Raw genomic sequence first — 7,155 nt, 5'->3', positions numbered from 1 at the left:
TTTTTCGCTTGGCGTTACTGTTCTTACCCTTCCATCGATTGCACTGCGGTATGCGAATATAGGCGCTAAATTGTAAACACGGCTTTTCTATTTCATTCTCGCAAGCGTTAGGCTCTCGCTCTCTCATTCTCTCCCTTGTTCCCTCTCTCATTCTCTGAGCCGTGCGCTTTCGATATCGCGCTAGCTGCAGATGGAGGGATAGTACACGCACACACGTACACATAACACGGTACCGCCGCTACAGTAAGCGAATCAATATGTGAAGCACGAGCGTGTGTGCGTGTGTTGCGCACGTTTCATGATAATTCCCACACAGCGCTCGGGCTGCCGAGAATTATTGAATTCAATTCAAAACAACCAAACAAGCAGTACGGACGCACCGCAAAGCGGTCGCAGCCGAAAGTGATAATATTTGAGCAGCAGCTAAGACGGAACAGAATTCTATAAACATTTTTTTCTATTATCAGAAGTGACGGTGTGTGTATGTGAAAAGGTGAATTCTCTTGCACGAGCAAAACGGATGATGAAAGAAGTGCAACGTTTGTCCTGCGAACCTCTAGTACAGTGTGTGTCGTGACAATAGTGAAGTCATAAAAACCAAAAAAACTAATACAATTTCACTTCGTGGAGTGATAAAATCATTTTCAATCTGGTGCAAAAAGAAAGTGAAAAGCATCGAAAGTTCTGGTGGAAAGTTTTTCCTCCATTCCCGTGCGTGCGCGTGTGTGCAAGCGTGTGTTGGACAGCTGATACACACAAGCTGGAATCAGAGGACACACATTGTTGTTTATTGCACTGTTCGATAGCTATTATGTAAGGACAAAGAAAACAAGGTCAAACCAACGTGTGTTACCATTGTGGTTATTCGATAAATTAGACTTCTAAATACCTGTGTCCTGCGGGCTGTCGATGTAAACAGCATTTCGCTCTGGACAGTGTGGCAGAAAAACAATCGCAAGAAAACAGGCACACGCAACAGGGTGATGTGCACGAGTTGATCGACGAAAAAGAGACAACCTTACCTAACGTGGCGCGAGACAGAAAGAGAGCCAGCACATACACATCCCTCGTTCGCGTGCGTGCGATCGCGCTTGTATGCGTGTGTGTATGTCAGTAGGTAGCTAGAGAAAAAAAACACAACAAAGCAACCATAGCAGCTCTAGCCGCCGCCATATTGGTTGTTTGGGGTTGTGTGTGAAGCCAGGGGGTGCAGAATCAAAACAAAGGAAAATCATCTGATCAGCGAGCGAGCGGGCGGCAGCAAAACGCGCGCGCACACACCGAGAGCATCGCGGATCGACCCACCATTTGGTCTCTACGTCATCGCAGCAAGTTAAGTGTTTCACCTACCAGTTTTTGGGGACGTTCTATAGTCGGGTGCGAGTGAAGAAACTAACCACCCCGAACCTTTGGTCCCATCGCACCATCTTCCGGTGGTCCGGTCAGGAAGTGTGGTGTGTGCTGCAAAGGTGGAGGACGATAAAAGACCTGCGCTGGCGCCCTCACGGATTGTGGACAAGAAAATGATATAATTCAGACAGTCGGTTGCGTTTCGCATCATCTTTGTGTGGTTTAGTTTTTAAGCGGGTGGCATATTAGGTGAGCAGCGAATATTCCCGGATAGAGGCGGACACAAACACACACACACCGAAGGTGAGTAATAAGAACTGTGTTGAATTTTGTAGCATTTTGGGGCGGACCGGGTATCGAATCATGTCCGGACATGTTTCCTCGTACGCAGGATTGACCATCTCCAGCTACGGGTGACATCAAGTAAAGAAAGTCAGAAATGGCAGGCCGAGACCTTTACGAGGTTATAGTGCCAAAGATGAAGAAGATGTATTCCAACAGTCGAATCAGCTGGGTGATATCATACAAAAACATCCTATAAATCATTTTACCAAGATCGCGTATGAGACAATGAGTCATCCGGAGACTCATAACCCCTCAAACTCAAGCTAGCTACCCCACACTAGCGATGACTAAGTAGAATGTATTCTACCGATCAGAAAGCAAGCGGCACAGGAAGAAAAAACGAAGGAGCAGCATTTGTTATTAAACATATTCCTCCCTCCCCCACGTGGGTTGAGTCCCCAGTAACTCCCCCACCATTACTCGGTTGGGCATCCTCCAACGCGATGTTGTTGCTCCATCTCACTCACTGAATTCTAGCCGGGATTTGTCTCTTTTTTCCCTGCAGCTCGTTCTACATAGTCTCACAAAAACCCACGCCGCATCATTGCACAAGGTTTTCATTCGGTCAGGGCGGCACAAATACTCCCATCCGCGAGCACGCGCAGTTCGCACCGAGTGGGGTGTGTTGTGTTGTTTGTTGACATTTTCCGGCCCGGAGTGTGTCTCACCGTTTTTGAAAATATTGATCGGTTCTTTCGGTTGCGCAATACCAACCATGGCGGAAGGATACGCACGCACAGGACTTCCTTCTCCGTGTGTGGAATGGCAATGAACAATATGGCGAGAATTGTTCTGGGCGGGAAGGGAGCCACTGGACTTACCACAGGACGAAGGAAGTCGAGGGATAAGTCTGCAAAGTGCGTCAGTTAAACAAGCAGAGGGGTTGCTTAGAAATGAAATGTAATGTCCTTGTGCTGTTGGTGGACCTGCAGGGGGGGATTAGGTGTGGGAATGGAGTGGGGAAGTCTTCACTGTAGGGGGATAAATGTGTGGCAGTAGGTTGCGCTACCGCCGCCGTCTTTACCAACCTCCATACCACGTGTTCCGCCATAACAGCTAGCTTCCTGTTGCTCCCTGTTACGGCGTGGTTGCCCTGGGGGAAACCCAACTAAGGGATATTGGAGGGTTCCGCTTGTGTTGTAACTCGCTGTAAGAAGGGGCACGTGTATTCGGTGTACATAGTAGCGCACAATAGGTTCACAACCAATGGCTGCAAACTATGTTGCCAAACAAGTGAGGTGCAGAAGTGGAAATACTAATTCGATTGAAATTGTGTCCTTGCTGTTGGATGATTATTACAAGATTGTTGCAATGCAGGCCTTGTAGTTCTTTGTTCTAGCCATTTTTTACGACTCTTGTATCCTTGAGATTAGTCCACAAATTTGATGTACCCAGGGAAATACATTCGCGATGCTAATGTAGCTCCATACGATATTCTCCCTCAGATCTCCAACAAATCCAACACAAGTCTTACATAATGCTCCACTAGGTTGGCGCCAATCCATATCCAATCTCGGATCTAACTTGCATTTTCCAATCAGTGCCAGAGGTTCGTAGAATTTGCTCGACAGACCTTCACAAAATTCCTAGAAAATGGCTGCGAGACCCATCCAAACAACGCCCTCGGTTTGTTTCAGGTGAGCTGAAAATCTCTCACATCGGACATCATCCTCTGCCCAGAAATTCTGGCATTCTGGGGAACTATTTGTGATTTCGTTTGCAACAGCAGCAGGCATTACTATTGGGTTTGTGTGGTAGGATTTCCATACAAACGGCGAGGGATAAATGGCAACGGCTTTCCAAAAACCAAAACAAACCCAGTGCGCCGACTCCACAATTCTTGTGTGCAATGATGGTGGGTTGGAGCTCGCCGTTTGTTTTGGCAATGGCTGCAAGCGATAGGACATCAAAATGCACTTCCACGGAATTGTTGAACAATTTTCAACCCAGATATGGGTTCCCATGTTCCCGGGAAACAATATTTAAATCGCCTGGTGGGTGCAGGAAAATAAAATGTAAACGTGGGATGAATAATTTGAGCTGGGTGTGGTTTTTTTGTTCAGTGGAATTAGTTCTTGGGAAAAGGGTCCCAGGGTAAATTGGATCAAATATTAACTGAGCAGCCTTGATGCAAACACAAGCTGTGGGATATTTTTAGGGAAGTTTTATGACTTAATGCTGCTCCGTTTTTTTTATGAAATGCTAAATATGCCTGCTATCGTAGCATTTCAAGGCGTCGCGAGGATGATGAAGTAACGATTTAATCTCCCTGCCCGAGGACAGTGCGCCAAAACGTGGCATCGAAAACCTCGTGCCTCTCTGGTGGTGGTGCGCTTGATGTGCTGCTGCCTTGCGCTCGCCTTATCGCTGCTTATGCTAAATGCGAAGCAAGAATGGGACGGGAAGAATTAAAACGTAACGTGCAAGAAGCAGCACGGGAAACTGTGAATGAAGTGTAGTGAAAATGATGGACAGAGCTCCCATTATCAGCACAGCCAGACGACGCCACGTTTGATAATCGGCGCGCAATGTGTGTGTGCCTTACAGGGTTTCCGAGAAGAACTAACGATGTGCGAGCCATTTCTGGGCAAAGGCTAGGATGAAGTAAACAACTGCCAGGTAGAACTGGCGATATGTTGCCCTTTCTGGACTATGGCCAAGTTGAACTAGACACAGGCTAGGTTGAAGTGGACGATGGCCAGGTTGAACTGAAATGTCAAATTTGAAACAATTGCTGAAGCGTTCGCAAACGGTTGGGGTAACGCTTGATTTTAAAAAATATTTAAAAAATGACCGGTAAAACAATATTATTTGTAATAAATTTTTTTAAAGGATATTAATTGAAGAGAACGCTTCAATTGCAACGTAGCTCGTATGTAATTATAAAATTATTGTTTACAGCTCTTTGAGCATGTTTCAATGCTCAAAAATAATTTTTTTGTAATGTTATTTTTGCTTTCCAAGTGCAGTGTAATTAAGCAATATACGCTAAATTTAGGTGAGTTCAATAAATATAATATCTTGAAGCAAGCCATTGCAAATTCTAAAGCTCAAAGCGCATTAAATAATAATTTTATAATTACATACGAGCTGCGTTGCAATTGAAGCGTTCTCTTCTATTAATATCCTTTAAAAAAATTTATTACAAATAATATGGTTTTTACCGGTCATTTTTTAAATATTTTTTAAAATTAAGCGTTACCCCAACCGTTTGCGAACGCTTCAGCAATTGTTTCAAATTTGACATTTCAGTTCAACCTGGCCATCGTCCACTTCAACCTAGCCTGTGTCTAGTTCAACTTGGCCATAGTCCAGAAAGGGCAACAGATCGCCAGTTCTACCTGGCAGTTGTTTACTTCAACCTAGCCTTTGCCCAGAAATGGCTCGCACATCGTTAGTTCTTCTCGGAAACCCTGTAAGGGCGGAGGAAGAAGCTCCGTCGTGGCTCGAAAGGGGAAAAGCGTGTGTAGGGGTCAGAAGAGCGCTGCTGTGTGTGATCGTGAGCTTGTGCAAATATAATGATGATGCTGATGATGACGACGGTGGGAAAGTAGGCAACCGTTGATAAGCAATGCGTCTGGACTTTTGAACTGTGTGCTGCCGCCCAGTTATACACCCGGAGAGCAAAAATGGTGGAAGAAAGTTTTGACGCGATTAAAACGTGCCCTGGATCGAGATTGGATTGGCAGCAGCAGGACAGGAAGGAAGGGGATTCTTGGCAGCTGGAACAAATTAAGTTTAGATGGCAAAGATGATTGCACGATCAGCGCAGAATGATTGCTAGGCAGTGTCTGTGCAGTCGGATCGGGTGATAAGGACGCTTAAACTGTGTCTAAATTGTTGTCAGTATATTGTAGCATTAAGGAAATAGCTGCTGATTTGATTGAACAGTGTGATTGCTGATGTCTGATCATCGGATTCTGAATCTGCAGACTAATAACCTTCCTCTGGACATTATTAGACTCGCCATCGAAGGGCGCAATAATGCATCAATGAACACAACGAGAACTGTGGAAAACACCTTTACCTATTGGTTCTTCTCCACTGGGAGGTTAAATTTCGATGAGGTTGCAAGATTCGCCGAACTTCTTTCTTCCTACTGCTAAGTCAAATAACTTCTTCCCGAAGTTGTGTTTGTGTGTTTGAGAACAAACATTGCAAAACCACACCTTCTCCAGCTGCAAGTCAGTAATTGTACCATCGGCACGGTGATGATGTAGTGGTGTGGCAGATCATGATCTTCGGTAGCTCTTCTTTCTGCAGGTTTTGATGCAGACTGATGGGCGAAATTTGAAGTGTCAGCAAAATGGGAATAGTTTGCAGAGGAGAAAGATCCTCAATTTTCTCCAGTAACAGAATTGCAATCGTTGAGGTTCACTTCTGCATCATTAATAAAGTCAGCCAGGGTGTATAGACAATGTAAATTTTTTGACTCAACTCAAATAATCTTTAAAAACGAGCCTAACATATTCTGAACATGCGAAGATGCTTTAGCCCGAGGGACCAAACATTCATCAGTGAAAGTACCAATAACAGAACCACCTTTAGAGCCACTTAAAAACCAGCAGAATGTTCCTTCAAGAATGCCCCTGGGTATGGTGTACAAGTACCTTTGATATCCCCTGCTTCTTGTCAGGACCTGTTGGAACACCTTTCTAGCACAGTCAAGAAAAGGGGGAAACTAGTATAACCCTAGCGCGAGGTAAGGTCTGCTTCCAGAAACCCAGGGACGACCTAGGGCTGAGAAAGCCTTTCTTTTTGGGGTTGATCAGGTCAAAGGGAGAATAAGAATGCAGCCCAAAAGAAATGCGCGAGGTTAATTTCCATTTGTATTGTCCTGAGACATCAAGTTCCAGGCTTCCATACGTTCAGTCTCACGTGGGGGGGAAGGCTTTTGTTTCGTTTTTGGTTTGCAGGGCAATTATAGAGCACTGTTGGTGGTGTAACTCGCGCTTTTTAACCGAGAGAAGCGTACATTTTCCCTTTGCGTACATCAATCAAACGTGTTGGTATATCGTGATGTGGGGAAGTTCCTGTTCGCCTCGGTGAACGTGTCCTGAATATTGCATAATGAATTCTTACCCTACTTCTAATCCAACAGGTTTCCCTTTGCCTGTCACACAAACAAAATACCACCCCTTTCGAAGATTTTGTGTGCTGGAATCTCGCGAGAAGTAGAATATTCCTTGCCACGGTCCGATGCATGCCTTACACGCTTTTCACAAACTATTCGCGACGAATGGTGCAAATTTGTTCCAGGCTCGATGTGCGTACGCGCACCGTCCGCGAGGGTTGTAAGGGTGAATTCATCCCCTATTTAAACTTTTCGCTTAAACCTCAAGAAAACAAAGAAATGCTGTTGCCGACATTTTCCGTCCGGGGATGAAACACAGCTTTGAAGGGATGATTTCACAAAGGAATGGCAATTTTCATACTGCACTTGGTGTGCTACGAGGCAGC

General features: G+C 45.1%; 1 protein-coding gene across 1 annotated transcript in view; it reads left to right on the top strand.

The window, feature by feature from the left end:
• Positions 1-340: 340 nt before the first annotated feature.
• The window catches only part of LOC118502818 (protein CREBRF homolog), a 31,444-nt gene continuing 24,629 nt past the window's right edge, over positions 341-7,155 (top strand). Inside the window, exon 1 of the mRNA XM_036035469.1 lies at positions 341-1,653. The gene's annotated coding sequence lies outside the window, so the exon portion shown is untranslated. The remainder of the gene's footprint in view (positions 1,654-7,155) is intronic.

The sequence above is a fragment of the Anopheles stephensi genome, chromosome 2 (assembly GCF_013141755.1).
Source record: "Anopheles stephensi strain Indian chromosome 2, UCI_ANSTEP_V1.0, whole genome shotgun sequence".
Lineage (NCBI taxonomy): Eukaryota > Metazoa > Arthropoda > Insecta > Diptera > Culicidae > Anopheles > Anopheles stephensi.
This window is presented reverse-complemented; position numbering and strand designations above follow the sequence as displayed.